Genomic DNA, 26,148 nt, shown 5'->3' with positions numbered 1-26,148 from the left:
TAGATACTCTGGGGGATGTTACAAGGATATTAGAAATAAAATATATCCCCCACATTGGCTTAAAACAAGTTTTATTTCTGTGTTCATAAATTCTAACTGAACAGATCCAGTACATTTTTATTGAGCGTCTACATATATCAGATTTTGTTAAGTACTTTCAATTAGCTAAGACCTCGCTGATAAATTATATTTTGAAACATTGAAAATCAAAACTGCATTTGTCAATATCAACTAGTGTTATCATTATGACATTTTTCAAATTATAAAATCTCAGTAGCCAGAATGTTTTCATTTAGCTCTGCCAAGGGGTCCTCACCCTATGATTGATTAGGATAGAACAGGGGGATGGTGGTGGTTGTTTAATGTGTGTGCGTTAACAACTCGAAAAATCACTAACAGTATTGTTGCTCACTTAAAGACAGAGCTTGCTAGCAAAGCAAGCATTTTATTTTGGAAGTGCGTGTTCTGCTTCTGAGATGGTACCAAGTAAACCACTTTTATTCTGAAAGTGCTTTCTGACAAAGACCTACCTAAAGGCTGAAATTAATCCACCCATCTTTCATAGATGGAAAAATGAGCAAGAGAGCAGATAAAGCTTGGCTCTTGGCTCACTGAGTGGATAAAAACTAAGTGAAGAGCAAGGGAGAAGGAACAGAGTACTTTCCCTAGAATGACATGTCTTTTCCCACAGACTTTTATTTCATTCGGTTGGACTTTTATTCTGTCCACGGTGACAAATGTTTTCTCCTGTAATGGCCCTCTACTGTGGGTTTTTTTTTTTTTTTTTTTAACTTCTCTTACTGAGAAATCAAAGTAGATTTCACTGCAGTGCTGGGCTAGATTCCAGTTTTCCCACTGCACCCTTCATTGCTGGGCCCCATGATTGATTCACTTTGAAGGGTGAGGCATGTGGTACATACATATTGGGGGAGAGGACGGATGGGAGGTTGTGTCTCCTTCTTTAACTCTCCAGTCTGTCAGCTTGGTAGGATGTTACGGTGTGCAGAGATGTAACAAGTGTCTGACGGAAAAAGAGGTGCTAGAAAGGACTTGAGAAGTTACCTAAATGTTCTTCCCTAGTCCGCAAATAAGATCCCACTTGAACTGTCCGAAACCAATGAGAAGCTATTTGTTTTCAGACCTTTATACCTAGGTATCCACTTTCCCTTTGAATCCTAATACAGATTCTCCTTTCTTAGAAACCTCACTGTCTAGAAAACCTAAGTGTTTCCCGACATCCTCGCGTGGCACTTTATTTCTTCTGTTATGGAGACAGAATATATGGTCAGAGTCCCCCTGTATCATCACAGACTTAAGTCTCAAGTCATCCTTTTTGTCTTCAGGAGAGAGAAACCCATTTTTCTGAACCGTTCCTGTGAAACTGTACAGTCCACAAATTTATTGATCCCCACAGTTTTGTGCTGAGTCTCTTAAGTTCTCTACATTCCACTTAAGTTTGAGAATACAGACAGGTTGCAGGAACATGAAAAATCATCTATTGTTGTTTCTCAGTGGGGCCACTATTGACATTTGCAGGGGGATACTTCTCTGTGATGCAAGATCAGCCCATGGATTTGATCAATAGAAAGGTTAGTAGCCCTGCCTTCAAGGAACTAAAGACCAGCAGCACCCCGCCACCCAGTCCCCAGTTGACGTGATAACCAAATTCAAACCTCCTTTGCCTGTCCCTGCAGAGGAGGACCCGGATTGCCCAGACCAGAGGGTCGCCGGTGAGAGTTGAGCATGCTGAAATGGGCAGAGTTGAGCAAATGGTGGGGCCGGGCCTGGACCCCAGTTTTTAACTCTGGGTGCCATTCTCTTCCCCCCTATCATTCTTCAATGCTGGGTCTACACTGGCTTTTCAGCTGTCTAGAAACACACCAACGTGTCTATATGGATACTCTTTTGGAGAACCAGAATTTCTGGTTTGGTGTTTAGGGGAGATCACTGTTGTTTGATATGGGAACATGGAGAGAAGGAACAGAGTACTTTCAGAAGATAACATCAGAACTCAGTGCAGGGAAACAGGAGAGAGTAGACAGCTCTGGGGACTTACAGAAAAGACAGGGCTCGGACCCCAGAGGAAATAGTGGGACTGGTGTTGCAAAGGTATCATCAGCTCAGTCACTGAGAAAGGAAGGGGGGGTAGAGCATCTGAAGTCCAAGGCAAGACTAGAACAGGTCAGTAGCAAAGGAGTCGTTTTTCACTTGCTTTGTATCATGCACCCCAGCGTCAGCTCTGTGCTCCGTGTCACAGCCTTCCTCGGTAGTTCAGGAATCAGTTTGCGGGTAGCTCAAAGGGCCCTTCACTGCAGCTGAAACTCTCTCTCGCATCAGCCCCGATATCCCTCACCCACCCTCCATCCACATTTCTGCCTTGTCCCTCACTTATCTTCTGGCAGCTGCCCCCATTCCTGCCCTCCATTCTTCATGTCTGCAGAGAACGAGGAAATGACTTGATGCCTTTTATTTCTCTGGATTCTTCCAATATCTCAAGTAAGGCTATCCATTAAAAGGAAAGGACAGGGCTTCCCTGGTGGCGCAGTGGTTGAGAGTCCGCCTCCCGATGCAGGGGACACGGGTTCGTGCCCCGGTCGGGGAAGATCCCACATGCCGTGGAGCGGCTGGGCCCGTGAGCCATGGCCGCTGAGCCTGCGCGTCTGGAGCCTGTGCCCCGCAACGGGAGAGGCCACAACAGTGAGAGGCCCGCGTACCGCAAAAAAAAAAAAAAAGAAGGAAAGGACATAGAAACAGCTTCTGGAAATTTCTCCCACAAAAGCTTTGTTAAGGGGTGTGATCTCTTGAGACATTTACCGTAATATAGGCACAATCTTTCCATAGAAAAACAAATTCTCATTCACTGCTATTTTCTTTGGACTTAACATAAGGAATCATTGAATTCCCTAGTACAGAGGTTACTTAATAAGAAAATGAGAAGAATTCATGATTTAAAGACACAGTTAGGGCTCCCCTGGTGGCGCAGTGGTTGGGAGTCCGCCTGCCGATGCAGGGGACACGGGTTCGTGCCCCAGTCCGGGAAGATCCCACATGCCACGGAGCGGCTAGGCCTGTGAGCCATGGCCGCTGAGCCTGCGCGTCCAGAGCCTGTGCTCCGCAACGGGAGAGGCCCGCGTACCGGAAAAAACAAAAACAAAAACAAAAACAAAAACACAGTTATAAGTAGGGGTATCTTGGTTGTTACAGTTACTCTCCTCCTTAGCTTGCACGAAATACACACAGCAGCTACAGAGTTGCACATGGGAACTGAACTAAAGGACTCTTTTTCTTTGCTCTCTAGTAAAATGAAGAATCCTACATGATAAGATTTATCATCTATAAATAGACTACGTTTATGGAGATAGAAATAACATCAAAGGCCTCCCTTATCTTGTGTTGTTTAATTATTTAAAGCTTTATAACTGAGTTCCTGAGCCCAATTTTTCAAACATGGTGACCTTCCTGTCCTCTCTTCTTTGGCGCACGGGACACCAAGTTATAAGTGACTTCTCAGAGTTTCTCATTTCCTGAAGTGCTCTATTAGCTCTATAAACATGGAAGAATAAATATTAGCTTTATGAGACCATGTTCCTCTACCAGTTGAAAAATAGCGTACAATAAAAAATACAAGGATGTAATGTTGAAAATTATAGGCCAGTATGCTCTCTTATTGTGGGTATATATCTAATCCTCATGCACAGAGACTACGTTTTCAGAAAAATGTGTGCTGTGTAATACCACTTGTGTCTGTGATGTATTTTCACCCCTCAGGTTTAACAATATATCTCAAGTGAGTCTGGCCTCACTAGTGAAATGTTTCAGACTTAGTTACTACTCTGATTTAAAAGCAAACAAACAAAATTCTCCGGATCTTGCTATTAATTCTAAAAATTACATATGATCCAAAGTTAAGATGTTTGTGGCTTCCTTTCTAATTACATTAGAAAATGTCTGATGGCAATTTTGAATCAAGAGGAAGTTTTATGAGGAGTTTAAAAATAAAAAGTCAATTGTGGTCTTGCACAGCTAGTCAGTACTTTACGTGTGCCAATTGTTATTTCAAAATCCAGACTCTAATTACACATTTTTAGCAGCAATGAAAATGTAGCATCCATTGACTGTGCCCCTAAAGCTTCACATTCACACCCCGTAAGGAAGAAAAAGAGTAACCTACGTGGATAGTGTGTGAGTTGAAACACTCTTTTAAAACTAGAGGATTAAATATAATTATGTTCAGATAATTCACTTCCTTCTAGAAATGACCATCCATTTGCCAAAAGTGCCAATGATTCATCATATCAAGGACAGTTTCTTCTTCTACATTAACTCTCCATTGTTCCTCTTGCTAAAAACAGAAAATAATCAGCCTTGTGTATTCTGGGCTCAAAAGTAAGAAAATTGGACTTACTAGACTAGCTCCTTCTAATTGCCTAAATTTCTACAGCATTCTTCTTTTAAACAACAAAATTTAAAAATATATTAAATTTTATTATGAAGTAGTTTAAGCCTACAGAAAATAATAGATGTGCCTACTGCCATATTTTATTTTAAGATTTTCATTTTTGATGACATTTATTGTTTTCTTTCTAACTTTATAAGCAAAACATACATGTTCATTGCAGACAAATAGAAATGCATAAAAACATAAAGGAAAAATTCAAAATCACCCATAATACCCCCCCTGAGAGAACCTTCATTGTTAGCATTTTTATGCATTTCTTCCCAGTGTTTACACATTTTTACAAATTGAGGTATAATTGACCTACATCACTATGTTAGTTCCAGGTACACAATATAGTGATTCAATATTTCTGTACATTACAGAATGATCACTATGATATGTCTGGTTATCATCTGTCACCATACAAAGATATCACAGTATAGCTATCTATATCCCCCATGCTTTACATTTCATCCCTGTGACTCATGTTTCTTTGTAACTGGAATTTTGTACCTCTTAATCTCCCTCAACTATTGCAGTCATCTCCCAATCCCCCTTCTCTCTGGTAACCACCTCTTTGTTACATTCTGTATCTATGAGTCTGTTCTTTTATGTTCATTTGTTTTGGTTTTTAGATTCCACATATACGTGAAACCATACAGCATTTGTCTTTCTCTGTCTGACTTATTTCACTTAGCATAATATCCTCTAGGTCCATCCACGTTGTCACAAATGGCAAGATTTCATTCTTTTTTATGACTGAGTTGTATACCACATCTTTATCCATTTATCTATTGATGGACACTTAGGTTGCTTCCATATCTTGCCTGTTGTAAATAGTGCTGCATTGAACATAGGGGTACATATATCTTTTCAAATCACTGTTTCTGTTTTTGTCCGAATAATGCTCGGAGGTGGAATTGCTGGATAGTATGGTAGCTCTATTTTTAATTTTCTGAGGAGCCTCCATACTATTTTCCATAGTGGCTGCACCAATTTACATTCTCACCAACAGTTGACTAGGGTTCCTTTTTCTCCACACCCTCACCAACACTTATTATTTGTTGTCTTTTTGATAATAACCATTCTCACAGGTGTGAGGTGATATCTCATTGTGGTTTTAATTTGCATTTCCCTGATGACTAGTAATGTTGAGCGTTTTTTCATGTGTCCATTGCCATCTATATGTCTTCTTTGAAAAACATGTCTGTTCACGTTCTCTGCCTATTTTTCAATCAGTTGTTTCATTTTTTGATGTTGAGTTGTACAAGTTTTATATATTTGGGATATTAACCCCTTACCAGATCTATCACTTGCAAATATCTTCTCCCATTCAATAGCTAGCGTTTTTGTTTTGTTGGTAATTTCCTTCACTGTGCAGAAGTTTTTTAGCTTGATGCAGTCCCGTTTTTTAACTTTTGCTCTTGTTTCCCTTGCCTAAAGAGACATTTCCAGAAAGTTATTGCCAAGGCCAGTGTCAAGAGTATACTGCTTATGTTTTCTTCTAGGAGTTTTATGGTGTCAGATCATTTAAGTTTTTAATAAATTTTGAGTTTATTTTTGTATGTGGTGTGAGAAGGTAGTCTAGTTTGATTCTTTCGCATATAGGCGTCCAGTTTTCCCAACACCATTTATTGAAGAGGCTGTCTTATCCCCATTGTGTATTGTTGTTGCCCCCTTTGTCATTGACTAATTGCCCATATAAGTGTATGTTCATTCCTGGGCTCTCTGTTCTGTTCCATTTATCTATGTGTATGTTTTTTTGCCAATACCATACCGTTTTGATGACTGTATCTTTGTAGTATTGCTTGAAATCAGGGAGCCTGATTCCTCCAGCTTTATTGTATGTTTGCTTTTACCAATGAGACTTTTCCTTTTATAGTTTTCATATTTCTAGTTGTACTCTTTTCTTTTTTGCTTAGAGAAATTCCTTTAACATCTCTTGTAAGGCTGGTTTAGTGGTCCTGGACTCCTTTAGCTTTTGCTTGTCTGTAAAACTCTTTATCTCTCCATCAAATCTGAATTATAGCCTTGCTCAGTAAAGTATTATTAGTTGTGGGTTTTTCCCTTCATCACTTTCAAAATATTGTGCCACTCTCTTCTGACCTGAAGGATTTCTGCTGAAATGTCAGCTGATAGCCTTTGTGAGTTCCCTTGTATATAACTAGTTACTTTTATCTTATTGCTTTTAATATTCTCTCTTTATCTGTAATTTTTGCCATTTTAATTCTAATATATCTTGGTGTGGACCTCTTTGGGTTTATCTTGTTTGGTATTCTCTGAGCTTCCTAGACTTGGATATCTGTTTTCTTTCCCAGGTTAGGGAAATTTTCAGATATTTTGTCTCCAAATAAGTTCTCTCCTCCTTTCTTTCTCTCTTCTCTTTTTGGGACCCCTATAATGAGAATGTTTTAGTACATTTGATGTTGTTCCAGAGGTCTCTTAACATATCCTCATTTTTTTTTAAATCCTTTTCTCTTTTTCTGTTCAACTTGAGTGATCTCCACTACTCTGTCTTCCAGTTTGCTGATCCTTTCCTCTGTATCATGTAATCTACTGTTGATTCCTTCTTTTTTATTGCAGTCATTGTATTCTTCAGCTCTGTTTGTCTCTTCTTTATATTTTCTAAGTCTTTGTTAAACTTTTCACTGTGTTCAGCGATTCTTCTCCCAAGTTCCTCAAGTACCTTGAACTCTTTATTGGGTAGATCGCTTATCTTCACTTCACTTAGCCCTTCTGAGATGTTACCTTGTTCCTTCATTTTGAAAATATTCCTCTGTTGTCTTATTTTGCCTGATTATTTGCTTTTATTTCTCTATATTAGGTAGGTCAATTACATTTTCCAATCTAGGAAATTTGGCCTTACGTAGGAGACATCAATGGGTCCGAGCTGCACACTCCCCTCTGTTCACTGTAGCTGTATGATCTAGGTATTCCTTCCCCTATGTAGGCTGCATGGGCCCTTCTGTTGTGGGGCTGATTACTGTGTGCTGATGTGACTGGTCTCCAGCCTGGTTGGTTGCCAGGCCCTGCCTAGTACAGAGGCTGCTGACCACTGGTGGGCGGTGGGGGGCCTGTGTCCCAGTTAGCTGCCTGCATGACCCAGTAAGTCCTGGACCCGGTGCTAGCCTGACTGTGGGTGGGGCTGTGTCCCTGCAAGGCTGGCTACTAGGCCTGGGGCATCCCAGGACTAATGCTGAAAAGTTGGCGAGTGGGGCCAGGTCTCGGCACTAATAAACTAGAGGGAGGACTCCAAAATGGTGCCTGCCAGCACTAGTGTTCTCATTGTAGGCTAAGCCTGCCACCAGTGTCTCTGTCACCAGGGTAAGTCCCAGTAGCCTCTTGCCTCTCTGGGAGGCTCTCCAAGATCAGCAAGTGTGTCTGACTCAGACTCTTTTCAAATTACTGCTTCTGCATTGGGTCTCTGCATATGTGCGATTTTGCATGTGCCCTTTGAGAGCAGAGTCTGTTTCCTGTAGCCTTCCGGCTTTCCTGAATGCAAGCTCTGCTGGCCTTCAAAGCCAGAAATACTGTGGGCTCATCTTCCTGGTGCAAGACCCCCAGGCTTCAGAGCCCAGTGTGGTGCTCAGACTCCTTGCTTCTTGGGGCAAATCTATGCAATTGTGATTATACTGCTATTTGTGGGCCACCTACCTAGAGATGTGGGTCTTGACTATATGGCATCTCCACCCCTCTTACTGATCTTGTTGTGGCTCCTCCTTTATCTTCAGTTGTAGAAGATCTTTTCTGCTAGACTTTAGATCATTCCCATTGAGAGTTGCTCTGTAAACAGTTGTAATTTTCGTTTGCTATGGGAGGAGGTGAGCTCAGGGTCCTCCTACTCACCACCTTGGCCACCATCTCCACTGCCATATTTTAAAATGTTAATACTTCTAAAGTTGCTTCGGATATCTATTTTTTAAAGTGAAAAAAAAATTACCATTCTTTCTATTTACCTATTGCCATAGATACTATAACTTATATAAGATTTTGTATTTCATTCCTTTATATTATATATCTGTATCTGATTATGTCTGTGTCTATATATATGGGATATTATTTTTAAGTTTACATAGATGAGATCATACTGAATTTATACCTTTCAATTTGTTTTTCCTCAACAGTTTTTTGGGTTTTTTTTTTTAGCGTTATCTGTTAACATATGGACATTTGACTTATTCGTAGCAGTTAATTGTTTTATGTATCTACCTTCTCATAATGGAACATTCACCAGTCTTTTTTTTTTTTTTTTCTGGACAACCACCTTCCTACACCCATCTCACCATTCACAGTAGACACGTAAACATGTAGATGTGGGTTTAACGTTTGGTAGTGCAGCACCCTCCCTGCCATTGAATAGGCACTTGAGAAACAGTTATTCTTTAACTCTACTAGAAAAACTTTTATTTCCTTCTTGTCAACAAAGTTTTCTATTTTGTTTTGTTATTACCATTAGATGTGCCTCTGTCCCTTTTCCACTGAATTTTCTATGAGCAGTTTCTAATGTGGCTTTATTAATTCCATCTAAATCGAGTATATTTATGTGTAAGCAATGAGAAAAGACCAAAGGAATAGAGCAAAGACAAACAAGAGAGAATGAAAGAAGGAAGAAGGGATTACATCTAATCTTTAGCCTCTGAGACTCGATTGGTATTCCTGAGAGATACTTTTTAAAGGACATTTGCACAGTTTCTTATTCTCCATCACCTCAGAGGTCAGCCAGTTTTGGAGGCCTTTCTCTCCCATTTAACCAATCAAATACTTCCTTTTGTCTCTTACTTTCATAATAACATTAGAAAAATGTATATTATTTTTTTAAATTTAGATATATTTCAAGATCTATCTCAAGTGTTTTTTTAGATTGTGGTGCCTCAAAAAATGGGAGCTATCAAAAAATCTGTAAATGGATATATATTTGTACTTTTTAGTAGATTTTACCATTGTTTTGCATTTTGCCTAGCATGTGCTAAATAAATATTTGGTGAATGGTTGAATAAATAAATGAAGAAAGAAATATTTGTAGAAGTTACAGTAATAAATATTTGTAGAGGTTACATGGTCATTTGACTAGAGGTATTTTAATGTTACTAGTAATCATCTTTCATCTACTAAAACACTTAACCTCAACATTTAGGTCTCCTCTGATTGAAAACTAAAGGTCTAAATACAAATGAAAGATCAGAGTTAACTGAGAGCACCAATTCCCAAAAGTTACTAAAATTAAAGTCTCTATTTAAGGTTACCAGATTATTTAGGGCTCTAAAACAAGTGTTTACTCCCTTAAAATTTTAGGAGCTGTATGTCTGTGTTTAGACTATTCTCAAATTCTGTTTTGTTATTCTAAGAAATTAAACTTTTATTAGTCCATTTTATTTTTGTACATGACAGTGGGCTGAGCCAGTTGACGCCACTAAAAAAGTGAAACTTTGAAAAATTGAAGAGTAAAAGCAATTATTTCTAGAACTGACAGAACCTTTCCTGGGTTCATTTCTTGCTCCTTGTAATTATTTATTCCTTTCAAGATACTGGAAATTATTAGACTGTAATTGATCTCAGCACTTGCCAAATGTAATTTTCTATATAAAAACATTAGTAAGTATTGAGAATTTCCTTTCGTTTCCCTTGCAAACAATGCTCTGGTCTTTTCTGAAAGTCAAGTTTATAGGGTTTTTCCCCACCCTTAATCTTTATTTTTGTTGTATTTGATGGAGTTCTACTAAGCTAAGATGTGCGCCAACTTTAGTTTGTAACTGAGTATAAGTCATCAGAAAATAGGATTTCAGCCAGAAATTCTTGCACACATTACCTCTAGCTGCTCTGCCAAGTGTCACAGTACTATTTAGGCCTTCCCATATGTCTGAAATTAGCAGGAAAATGCTTTTCAATCTTAGCTCACGTATGTTTTTAAGTAGAATTTGTTCTGGTAGTACTGATGTCCCCAGTATGAGATTATTAGTACTGTTTTCTAATGGTGAAGGTATGCTTTTTATCAGTATCCATCATAATAATAGCTCTGCGGATGGCTCTGGGTTCTCACTTGGCATATTTGTTGACAAGAGGGCTAGAGGAGGGAGACCTTCAAGATGGCGGAGGAATAAGATGTGGAGATCACTTTCCTCCGCACAAATACATCAGAAATACATCTACAGGTGGAACAACTCCTACGGAACACCTACTGAACGCTGGTAGAAGACCTCAGACTTCCCCAAAGGCAAGAAACTCCCCACATACCTGGCCATGTGGCTGACAGGGTCTGGGTGCTCTAGCCACATGTCAGGCCTGTGCCTCTGAGGTGGGAGAGCCGAGTTCAGGACATTGGTCCACCAGAGACCTCCCTGCTCCGCATAATATCAAATGGCGAAAGCTCTCCCAGAGATCTCCATCTAAATGCTAAGACCCAGCTCCACTCAACGACCTCAAGCTACAGTGCTGGATATCCTATGCCAAACAACTAGCAAGACAGGAACACAACCACACCCATTAGCAGAGAGGCTGCCTAAAACCATAATAAGGTTACAGTCACCCCAAAACACACCACCAGATGCGGTCCTCCACACCAGAACACAGGCACCAGTCCCCTCCACCAGGAAGCCTACACAACCCACTGAACCAACCTTAGCCACTGGGGGCAGACGCCAAAAACAATGGGAACTGTGAACCTACAGCCTGTGTAAAGGAGAACCCAAGCACAGTAAGTTAAGCAAAATAAGAAGACAGAGAAACACAGCAGATGAAGGAGCGAGGTAAAAACCCATCAGACCAAACAAATGAAGAGGAAATAGGCAGTCTACCTGAAAAAGAATTCAGAATAATGACAGTAAAGATGATCCAAAATCTTAGAAATAGAAAGGAGAAAATACAAGAAACGTTTAACAAGGACCTAGAAAAATTAAGAGCAAACAAACAATGATGAACAACACAATAAGTGAAATGAAAAATTCTCTACAAGAAATCAATAGCAGAATAACTGAGGCAGAAAAACGGATAAATGACCTGGAAGATAACATAGTGGAAATAACTACCGCAGAGCAGAATGAAGAAAAAAGAATGAAAAGAATTCAGGACAGTCTCAGAGACCACGGGGACAACATTAAACGCACCAACATTCGAATTATGGGGGTCCCAGAAGAAGAAGAAGAAGGGGACTGAGAAAATATTTGAAAAGATTATAGTTGAAAACTTCCCTAATATGGGAAAGCAAATAGTCAATCAAGTCCAGGAAGCGCAGAGAGTCCCATACAGCATAAATCAAAGGAGACACACGACAAGACACATATTAATCAAACTATCAAAAATTAAATACAAAGAAAAAATATTAAAAGCAGCAAGGGAAAAGCAACAAATAACGTAAAACAGAAGCCCCATAAGGTTAACAGCTGATCTTCCAGCAGGAAATGTGCAAGCCAGAAGGGAGTGGCAGGACATATTTAAAGTGATGCAAGGGAAAAACCTACAACCAAGATTACTCTACCCAGCAACAGTCTCATTCAGATTCAATGGAGAAATTAAAACCTTTACAGACAAGCAGAAGTTAAGAGAATTCAGTACCACCCAACCAGCTTTACAGCAAATGCTAAAGGAACTTCTCTAGACAGGAAACACAAGAGAAGGGAAAGACCTACAATAACAACCCAAAACAATTAAGAAAATCGTAATAGGAACATACATATCAATAATTACTTTAAATGTAAATGGATTAAATGCTCCAGCCAAAAGACATAGACTGGCTGAATGGATACAAAAGAAGACCCGTATATATGCTGTCCACAATAGACCCACCTCAGACCTAGGGACACATGCAGACTGAAAGTGAGGGGATTGAAAAAGGTATTCCATTCAAATGGAAATCAAAAGAAAGCTGGAGTAGCAATGCTCATATCAGATATAATAGACTTTAAAATAAAGATATTACAAGAGACAAGGAAGGCCACTACATAATAATCAAGGGATCAATCCAAGAAGAAGATATAACAATTGTAAATGTTTAGGCACCCAACCTAGGAGCACCTCAATACATAAGGCAAATGCTAACAGCCATTAAAGGGGAAATCAACAGTAACACAATCATAGTAGGGGACTTTAACACCTCACTTTCACCAATGGACAGATCATCTAAAATGAAAATAAATAAGGAAACACAAGCTTTAAATGATACATTAAATGAGATGGACTTAATTGATATTTATAGGACATTCCATCCAAAAACAGCAGATTACACTTTCTTCTCAAGTACTCAAGGAATATTCTCTAGGATAGATCATATCTTGGGTCACAAATCAAGCCTTGACACATTTAAGAAAATTGAAATCGTATCAAGTATCTTTTTCTACCACAACGCTATGAGACTAGATATCAATTACAGGAAAAAATCTGTAAAAAAAAAAAAAAAAAAGCAAACGCATGGAGGCTAAGCAGTACACTATTAAATAACCAAGAGGTCACTGAAGAAATCAAAGAGGAAATCAAAAAATATCTAGAAATAAATGACAGTGGAAACATGACGACACAAGACCTATGGGATGCAGCAAAAGCAGTTCTAAGAGGGAAGTTTATAGAATAAAATCCTACCTCAAGAAACAAGAAACATCTCAAATAAACGACCTAACCTTACACCTAAAGCAATTAGAGAAAGAAGAACAAAAAACCCCAAAGTTAGCAGAAGGAAAGAAATCATAAAGATCAGATAGGAAATAAATGAAAAAGAAATGAAGGAAACAGTAGCAAAGATCAATAAAACTAAAACCTGGTTCTTTGAGAAGATAAACAAAATTGATAAACTGTTAGCCAGACTCATCAAGAAAAGAAGAGAGAAGACTCAAATCAATAGAATTAGAAATGAAAAAGGAGAGGTAACAGCTGAGTGCAGAAATACAAAGGATCATGAGAGATTACTACAAGCAACTATATGCCAATAAAATGGACAACCTGGAAGAAATTAACAAATTCATAGAAAAGCACAACCTTCCAACAGTGAACTAGGAAGAAATAAAAAATATAAACAGATCAGTCATAGGCACTGAAATTGAGACTGTGATTAAAAAATCTTCCAACAAACAAAAGTCCAGGACCACATGGCTTCACAGGCGAATTCTGCCAAACATTTAGAGAAAAGCTAACACCTATCCTTCTCAAACTCTTCCAAAATATAGCAGAGGGAGGAACACTCCCAACCTCATTCTACGTGGCCACTATCACCCTGATACCAAAACCAAACAAAGATGTCACAAAGAAAGAAAACTACAGGCCAATATCACTGAGAAAGATAGTTGCAAAAGTCCTCTACAAAATACTAACAAACAGAATCCAACAACACATTAAAAGGATCATACACCATGATCACCAGGGGTTTAGCCCAGGAATGCAAGGATTCCTCAATATACGCAAATCAGTCAATGGCATAAGCCATATCAAGAAGCTGAAGGAGAAAAACCTTATGATCATCTCCATAGATGCAGAAAAAGCTTTCGACAAAATTCAACACCCATTTATGATAAAAACCCTCCAGCAAGTAGGCACAGAGGGAACTTAACATAATAAAGGCCATATATGACAAACATCGTTCTCAAAGGTGAAAGGCTGAAAGCATTTCCTCTAAGATCAGGAACAAGGCAAGGTTGCCCTCTCTCACCACTGTTATTCAACATAGTATTGGCAGTTTTAGCCACAGCAATCAGAGAAGAAAAAGAAATGAAAGGAATCCAAATTGGAAAAGAAGTAAAGCTGTCACTGCAGATGACATGATACTATACATAGAGAATCCTAAAGATGCTACCAGAAAACTACTAGAGCTAATCAATGAATTTGGTGAAATAGCAGGATACAAAATTAATGCACAGAAATCTCTGGCATTCCTATACACTAATGATGAAAAATCTGAAAGAGACATTAAGGAAACACTCCCATTTACCACTGCAACAAAAAGAATAAAATACCTAGGAATCAACCTACCTAAGGAGACGAGACAAAAGACCTGTATGCAGAACTATAAGACACTGATGAAAGAAATTAAAGATGATACAAACAGATGGAGAGATATACCATGTTCTTGGATTGGAAGAATCAATATTGTGAAAATAACTATACTACCCAAAGCAATCTACAGATTCAGTGCAATCCCTATCAAACTACCAATGGCATTTTTCACAGAAGTAGAACAAAAATTTCACAATTTGTATGGAAACACAAAAGACTGTGAATAGCCAAAGCAATCTTGAGAAAGAAAAATGGAGCTGGAGGAATCAGCTTCCCCAATTTCAGGCTATACTACAAAGCTACAGTAATCAATACAGTATGGTACTGGCACAAAAACAGAAATATAGATCAATGGAACAGGATAGAAAGCCCAGAGATAAACACACACACATATGGTCACCTTATTTTTGATAAAGGAGGCAAGAATATACAATGGAGAAAAGACAGCCTCTACAATAGGTGGTGCTGGGAAAACTGGACAGCTACATGTAGAAGAATGAAATTAGAACACTTCGTAACACCATACAGAAAAATAAACTCAAAATGGATTAGAGACCAAAATGTAAGGCCAGACACTATTAAACTCTTAGAGGAAAACATAGGCAGAACACTCTTTGACATAAATCACAGCAAGATCCTTTTTGACCCAGCTCCTAGAGAAATGGCAATAAAAACAAAAATAACAAATGGGATCTAATGAAACTTAAAAGCTTTTGCACAGCAAAGGAAAACATAAACAAGATAAAAAGACAACCCTCAGAATGGGAGAAAATATTTGCAAATGAAGCAGCTGACAAAGGATTTATCTCCAAAATTTACAAGCAGCTCATGCAGCTCAATATCAAAAAAGCAAACAACGCAATCCAAAAATGGGCAGAAGACCTAAATAGACATTTCTCCCAAGAAGATATACAGATTGCCAACAAACACATGAAAGGATGCTCAACATCAGTGATCATTAGAGAAATGCAAATCGAAACTACAATGAGGTATCGCCTCACACCAGTCAGAATGGCCATCACCAAAAAATCTACAAACGTTAAATGCTGGAGAGGGTGTGGAGAAAAGGGAACCATCTTGCACTGTTGATGGGAATGTAAATTGATACAGCCACCATGGAGAACAGTATGGAGGTTCCGTAAAAAACTAAAATTAGAACTACCGTACAACCCAGCAATCCCACTACTAGGCATATACCCTGAGAAAACCATAATTCAAAAAGAGTCATGTACCACAGTGTTCACTGCAGCTCTATTTATAATAACCAGGACATGGAAGTGACCTAAGTTTCCATCGACAGATGAGTGGATAAAGAAGTTGTGTCACATATATACAGTGGAATGTTACTCAGCCATAAAAAGTAACGAAATTGAGTTATTTGTAGTGAGGTGGATGGACCTAGAGTCTGTCGTACAGAGTGAAGTAAGTCAGAAAGAGAAAAGCAAATACTGTATGCTAACACATATGTATGGAATTGAAAAAAAAAATGGTTCTGAAGAACCTAGGGGCAGGAGAGTAATAAAGACGCAGATGTAGAGAATGGACTTGAGGACACGGGGAGGGGGAAGGGTAAGCTGGGATGAAGTGAGAGAGTGGCCTGGACATATATACACTACCAAATGTAAAATAGATAGCTACTCGGAAGCAGCCATATAGCACAGGGAGATCAGCTCGGTGCTTTGTGTCCACCTAGAGGGGTGGGATAGGGAGGGTGGGAGGGAGACGGAAGAGGGAGGAGATATGTGGATATATGTATACGTATAGCTGATTTACTTCGTTATGCAGCAGAAACTAACACACCATTGTAAAGCAATTATACTCCAATAAAGATGTTTAAATAATTAATTAAACTTTTAAAAAAGAGTGCTAGAGTTCCCACAAACTGCACACTCTTAATTTCTGGTGGATTTCACTTTAGAAAATCAAAATGCTGCTCTGTCAATATGTGTGCCTACAAGATGTGGCATCGGGACTCAGCTCAAATTATCACCAGATCTGCAGCCTTCCTTTCCTCCCTCTCCTTTCCTCTGCAGGCCCCTTCTCTCAGGAGTTGGGGTGGAGCCCCTGGGTTCTGATGCCATCCAAGAAGATGAAGCTGCAGAGGAGAAAGAGGACATGTGTCCAGTAATAGGCCTACTGTCATCCTTCTGCATTTTCTTTCCCTTGTCTTTTATATCAGGATCCATAACACTTAAAAAAATAAAAACAAAGAAAGATTTAGGCACCAGTGCTTGGCAGAAAGAAGATTGGTCATGGTGTTGGATTATAAGTTTTTCGAATACAGTTTGAAAGTATCTGTTAAAATTTGAAACATAATGGAGAAGAATGAAAAAAATTTGGTTTTTAATTCAGATTAGAGGATCAGCAAATTCATAATGAGTAAATTGAAACCTGTGTTTGGATTCCTTAATATAGAAACAGCTATGGAAAATTTAAAGATAAGCAATGCATTATTCCCAAAAGCATTGAAGACAAAATTAGGTTAACAGGTCTAGGCAGAAAACAAAGCTAATAAGTGTTAGGAACTTAGAAAAATTGTAAATTTCAAGCGTGCTCCTAATACTTGAAGCATAGATGTAAGTAATTAAGGACAAAGAATTTCAAGGATGCTTGTGAAAGAGACAAAATGAGTATAGGGAAGCCTCTCTAATTTAGGTTAACTAGAGAGAGCATACTTGTTGGAATTATGTGATGTTTCATTTCAAGACAGTTATACACTCTCCAGTAAATACAGTGGTATAAGCTTGTGGCTAATCAAAATGACAACAACCACAACAAAAATACTCTCTGTCTTGCTTTACGAATCCCTAATTTCTCCCTAATAATTTTACTCTAAGATGATCTACATGGGGAGAGATTACAAAAGTTTGGCCTTTGATCATCCTAAGCAACTTGTACTGATTTAGAAAGCAGTGGATTCACCTAAAGTCAGTGGGCAACTTTATTTGAATATAGGTCTCCTAATATACTTCTGTGACAAATTTATTACTATTTAAATTGAAAGGATTTTTTAAGATCACAGGTGTATTTGTGCTGAAACCCAGAAAGATGATTTCCAAGTGACTGAGTATTTTCATTGACATAAAACATTTTATTTTCTCTTAACAGTAAGGTTAATGGGGAAGAAGAACAGACATTAAAGTTCAGGGCACCTGACTCACAGCTTGTGTCTCCACTGAAGAAAGAGGTCATAGAGTCCGGACATCCCCAGCCTGGGAGAGATAAGTGGGAGGAGAAGATAAGGGCTAGGAGGGGTGATTGCCGACTGGCTTTCTCTTCCCTGTTATCCCAGAATTTGGCATGCAGTCAGTGCTTCTTTAATTTTATGTTTCGCTTCTACTGATAGCATAGGGTTTGTGTGTTGTGTACTGGAGGGAGGAGAGGGAGTTCCTTTCATAGTAGCCACAAGGGAATGACATCTTTTTATGAGAAAGACATTTTTCTCAATTCTTTCCTGAAAAATATGGACAACATTTGAATAAATACTATAGGCGAAAGTTTTCCAGATAAAACGTCTAAGACCATTTCCATTCATTTGAAAATTTGCACATGCACAAAGGACTGCTATTTACTGAACAATGCCATCACTGTTAGAAATTCCATCCTAAATTTTAGCAGAGAACGTATAATCCCCAAATAAAGACAAGTTAAGGGAACAGAATGTACTTTTCCTTTCATTTAAAAGAATTTGTTATTGTTGTTGTTTTTAAATTCTGGGTAAAAATCCATCAATCACAGTTTCTTAGGAGTATCACGAGTATACATATTTGAAAACCCGAAGGAGAGCAGTCGTAATAGAATGAGACAATTTTCAACATTCTAGAGCTCCGTTTTCTTCTCAGAAACATTGCTAAATTGAAAGTAAAAGATACCACATTAAGAAATCCCACTTGCATTTAAAATATTGACAAAAATGATAATGCAAGCACTATAGGAAATGTAATTGATAAAAATATATTTCTACTTACGCATTTCTCAGCAAAGTAAAACAACCCACATAACATATTCTGCCACCTCTTTTCCTGTCTGCAGAGTCCTGTCGTTTGTGAAAATATGTGGCTGCTTAAGCTATCGATTGAAAATAGGAAAATTGTGTTTTTAAAATGAATATTAAAGAAGGAGGTGGCAGGTGTAAATAGTACTGACCTCTCATTATACTGCACTTAGAACTTCTTCTTTCTAACATTACCTCACCCTTTGTTTTGCTGAGGTCCTGGAGGGCATGCAGAACTCTGCCCAGAGTAGGCTGTGATTTAAATGTTTGCTAAACAAATAAATAAGAAAATTAATTAAAGGTGGTCTACAAAGGTGAATTTCCAAAAACCCCATAATTTCAGTGGGATAAATAGCAGATGGTAAGGGTATTGGAGGCATAACATTACATGTTCTCATTTTACTTTTCCTCTCCAAAGCCCCGCTCTATTTATTGCTGTGGCATCTGGCAGGCTTTCTTTTCTGGGCCCAGCATGCTCCACGCCATGTGTTAGCATTTTCCTGGAATGAAAGTCAAGGAAATACCATTTCTAAAAATATGCTTTATGGGTGTTTTAAAATATAATATTTCCTTTCTACTAGCTCATTTGCTTAGGGGTCCTGATAAATGACATTCACGCACAGAAAAAAAAAATCACAGTGAATCTGATTTTATGTATGCAACAAACATCACAATTGCCTTAACAAAGTGTGCAAACAGTATCCTCCTTTTCTGTTTCTGAGACATTTTATTTTTGTGGGTTTATGGCCACAGGCACTCCGTGCTCACTAAAAATAGGAGCCAAACATTTACTCAGTGCTTATTTATATCAAGAACTGTGCTTTACATATATTAGCAAGTATAGTCCCTGAAGGATCCTGTATAAAACGTATTATTTATCATTTTCGTTTTACAAATAAGGAAATTTAGACATCGACTCTTTATTTAAACACTTTGCCAAGTTCACATGGCTAGTAACTTACGAGTTGGGATTGCTTTCTTTTTTTTTTTTCTTTTAACTTTTTCCTTTAATTTATTATTTATTGTGAAAGACTCAGTTTTTAAGGTTTTTTTTTTCTTTTGCAAGATTTTATTATGGAAATGTTTAACCACACAGAAAAGTTGAAAGAAACTGGCAGTGAACACTCATATGCTTACCTCTCTGCAGCCCTGTTTTCATCCACGAATCCACTGAATTTTTGGAAACATTTCTAAGTAACTTGTAGACATCGCTACAATTCCCCCAAATGCTTTGGTGTATGTACCATTACTAGAATTCAAAGTTTTATGATTTCTTATATGATTCTTATTTTTTAAGTAAAATTGTTAGGTAAAATTTACATATTTACATAAAACGCACAGATCTTAAGTGTACATTTCTATGAGTTCCAACAGTTATATACACCTGTGCTACCCCAATGTCTATCAACCCCAGAAAATTCCCTCATACACCTTCCCAGCACATCCCCATCCCCACCTCTAGAGTAAATCAGTTCTAGTTCTAGAACTCCGTATAAGTAGACTCATATACTGCATTCTCTTTCGTGTCAGGTTTCTTTTACATAGTATGTTTTTGAGATTAATCTATTCTTGAGTCTGTCAGTAACTCCTTTCTGTCTCTTGCTGAGTGATATTTGATTGCATGAATAGACAGCAGTTTGTTAATCCATTCTTCTATGGGTGGACACTTATGTTCTTTACGGGCTCTATTTTGGATGAAGTTGCCATGAACATTCTTGAACAAGTCTTTTGTGAAGACATGGTTTCATTTCTTTTAGGCCCATATCTAAGAGTGGAATTTTAGTCATAGGTAGGTGTATATTGAGTTTTAGAAGAAATTACCATATCTTTGTACAAAATAGTTGTACCATTTTACATTCGCATCAACCATATATGATAGTTTTAGTTGTTACACATCTTCAACAGCATTTGGTCTTGTCAGTCTCTTTAATTTTCGCCATTCTGGTAAGCTAGAATTGGGTTTGCGTGATATTTCATTGTGATCTAATATGCATTTTTCTTGATGACTAATATGTTGACATCTTCTTCATGTGCTTACTGGCCATATCTTCTTTTGTAAAGTGTCCACTGAAGTATTTGCCCATCTTTATATTGGGTTGCTTGTATGTATTTTTATTTTTGAGGTATAAAATATATATTTGTTTCCAGGATTTTATTAGATGTATACATTGCAACTGCTTCCTTCCAATTCCAATGTATTGCTTGTCTATTCATTCTCTTAATGATGTTTTTTGTTGAGCAGAAGTTTTATTTGGGGGGTGTAATTTATTGGTTTTTTTTTTGTTGGGTTTTTTTTTCTTTCTTAGGTACTGGCTTTTGTATCCTAAGATAACTTTATGCTCAAGTCAAAAAAATTCTGTGGTTTCTTTGAAAAGTTGTATAGTTTTAGATTTTATGTTTAGATTTATGATCCTTATTGAATTAACTTTTGTATATTATGTTTATTATGTTTTGTATATTATTTGTTTATTATCTTCTATATGGGATGTTTAATTCTTCCAACACTATTTTTGAAAAGCCTTTCCTTTCCTTATTGGAATGGCTTAGTGCTAGTCTCAAAAATCAAGCGACCATATAGGTGTGCACCTATTTCTGAGCTCTCTATTCTGTTCCATTGATTTTGTTGCTCCTTATGCTAGTACCACACTGTATTGATTACCGTAGCTTTACAGCCAGTCTTCAAGTCAGATGTGTAAGTCCTCCATCTTTGTTCTTTTATAAAATTGGCTTAGATATTCTATTTCTTCTGAAAATTTATGTAGATTTTAGAATTAGCTTACCAGTTTTTTTTGTTTGTTTGTTTGTTTTGCGGTACGCGGGCCTCTCACTCTTGTGGCCTCTCCCGCTGCGGAGCACAGGCTCCGGACGCGCAGGCTCAGCAGCCATGGCTCACGGGCCCAGCCGCTCCGCGGCATGTGGGATCCTCCCGGACCGGGGCACAAACCTGTGTCCCCTGCATCGGCAGGCGGACTCTCAACCACTGCGCCACCAGGGAAACCCCAGCTTACCAGTTTTAAAAATAATCAGTTTAGTCAGATTACAGTTGAGAATATGTTAAATCTAAGGCTCAGTTTGGAAAGAATTGACATCAGTATTGAGCCTCTGAATCCATAAATGTGCATTCTCTTCATTAATATTTCTCAGCAATATTTTATAGTTTTTAGCGTATAATTCCCACATGCCTCTTGGTGCGTTTATTACTAAGAATTTTATGTATTTTTAATAATTCAGGTGTAATTAAAATTTTTAATCTTCCAATTCGTTCCTGCTAATATGTAAAACTGTAAGTGTACTTTTATCCTGATACCAAAATCAAACAAAGATACAGACCAATATTTATTACGTATGTAGACTCAAAAATCTTCAACAAAATTCTGGCAGATCGAATACAACAACATGTAAGAGGATTATACGCCATGACCAAGTGGGATTTATCTCAGGAGTGCAAGGTTAGTTCAAAATTCAGAAATTAATGAATGTAAGGCTCCATATTCATAGAATAAAAGGCAAAAACCATATGATCATCTCAGTAGATGCAGGAAGAGCATTTGGCAAAATACCTTTTGTTAAAAACACTCAGTGGGGGCTTCCCTGGTGGCGCAGTGGTTGAGACTCCGCCTGCCAACGCAGGGTACACGGGTTCGTGCCCCAGTCCGGGAAGATCCCACATGCCGCGGAGAGGCTAGGCCCGTGAGCCATGGCCACTGAGCCTGCGCGTCTGGAGCCTGTGCCCCGCAACGGGAGAGGCCACAACAGTGAGAGGCCCACGTACTGCAAGAAAAAAATAAATAAATAAAAACACTCAATGAACTAGGAATATGAAGAAACTTTCTCAATCTGATAAAGAATTATCTATGAAAAACCCCCAGCTAACATCATACTTATTGGTGAAAGACTGAAAGTTTCCCACCTGAGATCAAAAAACACAAGGATGTCTACTCTTGCCACTTTTGTTCAGTAATTTACTGGAGATTCTAACAAGGCAGTTAGGCAAGAAAAATAAATAAAGGCCTCTGGATTGAAAAGGGACAAATAAAACAAACTCTGTTTACAGATGACACAGTCTCATATATAGAAAATCCTAAGGAGTTCACCAAAAAAACTGTTGAGCTAATAAATGAGTTCGGCAAGCTTGTAGGATAGAAGATCAGTACATAAAAACCAGTTATATTTCTATATGCCAGCAATGAGCAATCTAAAGATGAAATTAAGAAAACAATTTCATTTAAAATAGCATAAAAAATAACAAAATACTTAGGAAAAAATTTAATAAAAGAAGTGTAAGACGTGTACACTGAAAACTACAAAGCATGTTGAGAGAAATTATGACCTAAGTAAATGGAGAGTTACCACATATTCATGTATTCAGCATGTTATTTCTCAATATTATTGTTGTATAGTTCGTTGTCCCTGATCTTCTATTTCTTATTCATCCCATATTCCTGGCCTTTTAATTTGGTCCCAAGATTTTGCATCATCCGTTTTGGGCTTAAGACCCTGAAATTCACTTTTACAGCTTAGACAACTCTCTTGAAATTCAGAACCACATTTCAGGAGGTCTTTGAAGCGTGTCCACATGGATACTCCATTTTAAATGCCTTATACTCAATTATTTTCTTCCCAAATCCTTTCCTCCCAGTGTATTTTCTGAGATAAAAAGACACCTTTACCCCATTACTTAATCCATATTTATCTCCATCTTCTCTCTCTCACTTTCCACATCCAGTCACTTAAGTTCTATTTATGAATCTTCTAAAATATCCCTCAAATTAATTCGCAGGTCTTTAATATCCTCTGGAGTACACAGCATCCTTTCTAACATTTGTTCTTACCTCAAGTCTCAGCCCCCTTCAACCCATTCCTCACTCAGTTAGAATAATATTTCTAAAAATATAAATATAATTAAGTCACTTTTCTACATGAAATAATTTAAAGATCTTCTCTTACAATGTTTGTTTTCAGGCTTTTTTCTGTTATTTTAAAGTAATAGAGTTTTGTTTTCAAAAGAAGTTTCAAATACTAGAGTCAAACAAATAAGTAAATGGGTGGTGGGAGCCGAGTTTCTCTCTGTCAGGGTCTTTGCAGATAAGCAAGGAGGGAAAGCCAGAATGAACCATTTAGTACTGCGTTATAGTTGGACCTGTTAGTATGAACTCATGTTTAGTGTGATATATATACAGATGGACGGATACAGAAACAATTATAGCTATGTATATATATCTGGGCTTGAATATATACATACATTCCGAACTCTTTCTGCTGAGAGGGCCTGGGAGCAGTGATACCCCAGTAGCATCTTAGCACACCCATGCCCAGATACTAGTTTCTAAATATCATCCTCCATGAAAAGGAGCTAGGGATCTTTGGAGAAATGGCTGGTTCTAGGACTGGGGCAGTAAAAATACAATATAGAACTGAATTATCTGGTTTGCCCTAAAACAAGAAGTGCTCAAAGAACAAAAGGATGGGGGCATGTCAAAGGAATAGAAGAGCCAGCCTAAAATAGTTGCCAATGGCAAAAGCTGGAACAATTTGAGGACCAAAATAGATAATATGGTATTTATTGTCCCATAATCTAAAATATAAAATAAATGTACATGAGTTCATCCTAATATAAACAAATGATTAAACAAATTAATAATTGGAGTAGAAGGGACAAACCTTCTTTGTAGAAGAATTCCAAATGATGTAGGTAGGTATAGCCCCCTCCAGGAAGTAAAGCTTACCCTCGTCCTTCAGTGTGGGCTGGAGTGACTAGCTTCCGAATAAGAGAGTATGCAAAGAGGGCAAATAGTAACTTTACAGTGAAGAAACTCAGTATATACTACCTTAACCGAGTGATCAAGGTTAGCATTGCAAGTGCCAAGTCTTGTCGATGATATATGCCCCCTGCTAGGATGTGATGGAAAGGGTACCTCACCTCTGTGGTGTTCCTCCCAAAACCCACAGCCCTAGTCTACTCACGAGGAAAACATCAGGCAAACCCAGAGTGGGCGTGAAATGCCTGACTAATATTCCCCAAGACTGTATGACTAACAAGGAGAAGCTGAGAAACTGTCACACGTCAAAAGAGACGGAAGAGACATGGTGTCTCGATGCAGTGTGGTGTCTTGGCTTGGATCCTGGAACGGAGAAAGTGCACGAGTGGCGATACTGGTGAAACGCAAATGTAGTCCAGAGTTTAGTTAATAGCAAGGTACCAGTGTTGGTTTCTCAGTTGTAACAAATGTGCCGTGGTGGCAACATAAAGAGGTTAATGTTAGGAGAAACTGGGTGAGGTGTTTATGGGAACTCTCTGTATTATCTTTAAAACTTCTGTAAATCTAAAGTTTTTCCAATTTCAAAAGTTATTTAAAAAATTTAGAAGGCCCAACAGAAGACACACATTGGCAAAGGTACTGCGGTTGAAGCAGAGTTTCGGGGCCCAGAGTCCTGACTGGCCGGCCTCTCCTTCACTCTTTCCATGCCTTCCCAATCTGTCTCCCTCCCTTCCCGGGACCCGAGGGCTCCCTGGCATGTATATTGCAAACTACTGCCCCATAGAATGAAATCCCAAGTCCTAGACATGTCTTCTGGGGCCCTGCACATTCTCACCCTTGCCTAGTGTTCACCATCATATGTTGACTTTCTTGCCTCTTGTGTTTATTTCATTCATTTACTCTGAAGGCGATTTCTTTTCCTCACTCAGACCACGACCTTCTTGTTGATTTTGTACATGCTTCTCTCTCAGCTTGGAAGGTTTTTCTTAAGCTTGTTCAGTCACAAAAACTCTTCATTTTGTGCCCTCTTTATATGGTCCTAGAATGCAGCTCAAGAGCCTTCTCTCTGAAGTCTCTAAGAGAAAGGGAGGTGCTCTGAAACGATTTCTACAGTAACGTGTAGAAATTGGCTGTGTGCGTGCAACTTTCCTCCGATGGTTGACAGACTCCTTAAGGATATGTTATTCATCTCTCTCTGCCAAATATCAAGAAGTGCCTAGCACATAGTAGGTATTCAATAAATGTCGAATGGATGGATGGATGGATGAATAATAGCAGCAAGTTTATTAAAACAAAATTATTTTTGAAGCATTTGTATTTATTTGAATTTAGTTGTTATAAAGCTTCACATTCAACATTTTAATAAACAAGTTGATCCCAGTTTGCCAGCTTAAAAAGAAAAACTTTGGGTTTTTCAAGAGTAAGTAAGCCTTTTCTTTTAAATTTTTAATTGGCGTATAGTTGCTTTACAATGTGTTAGTTTCTACGGTACAGCAAAGTGAATCAGCTATACGTATACATATATCCCCTCTTTTTTGCTTTTCCTCCCCATTTAGGTCACCACAGAGCACTGAGTAGAGTTCCCTGTGCTATACAGTAGGTTCTCATTAGTTATCTATTTTATACAGAGTATCAGTGTATATATGTGAATCCCAATCTCCCAATTCATCCCACCCCCCTTTCCCCCTTGATATCCATATGTTTGTTCTCTACGTCTTTTGTCTCTATTTCTGCTTTGTAAATAAGATCGTCTATACCAATTTTTTTCAGATTCCACATATATATGTTAGTATACAATATTTGTCTTTCTCTTTCTAGCTTACTTCAAAAGTAAATAACAGTCAATTCAATCAGTATGTATATACAAAATATTGAGGGCTGTTAGGTTTTATGCCTTTAAATTACAGAAAAATCGACATGGTGCTTACTTTACAGTAAATGAAACAGGTACTGTAATGTGCCTTTTCAGGCTGCGGGTGTTAGAA

The 26,148-nt window shown here is 38.1% G+C and overlaps 1 protein-coding gene across 4 annotated transcripts in view; it reads left to right on the top strand.

The window, feature by feature from the left end:
- ENOX1 (ecto-NOX disulfide-thiol exchanger 1) overlaps positions 1–26,148 on the top strand; it is a 604,516-nt gene that overhangs the window by 305,492 nt on the left and 272,876 nt on the right. The gene's annotated exons all lie outside the window — the stretch shown is intronic.

Source organism: Pseudorca crassidens, chromosome 18 (assembly GCF_039906515.1).
Source record: "Pseudorca crassidens isolate mPseCra1 chromosome 18, mPseCra1.hap1, whole genome shotgun sequence".
NCBI lineage: Eukaryota > Metazoa > Chordata > Mammalia > Artiodactyla > Delphinidae > Pseudorca > Pseudorca crassidens.
Note: the sequence above shows the minus strand (reverse complement) of the source record. Positions and strands in the feature narration are given on the sequence as shown.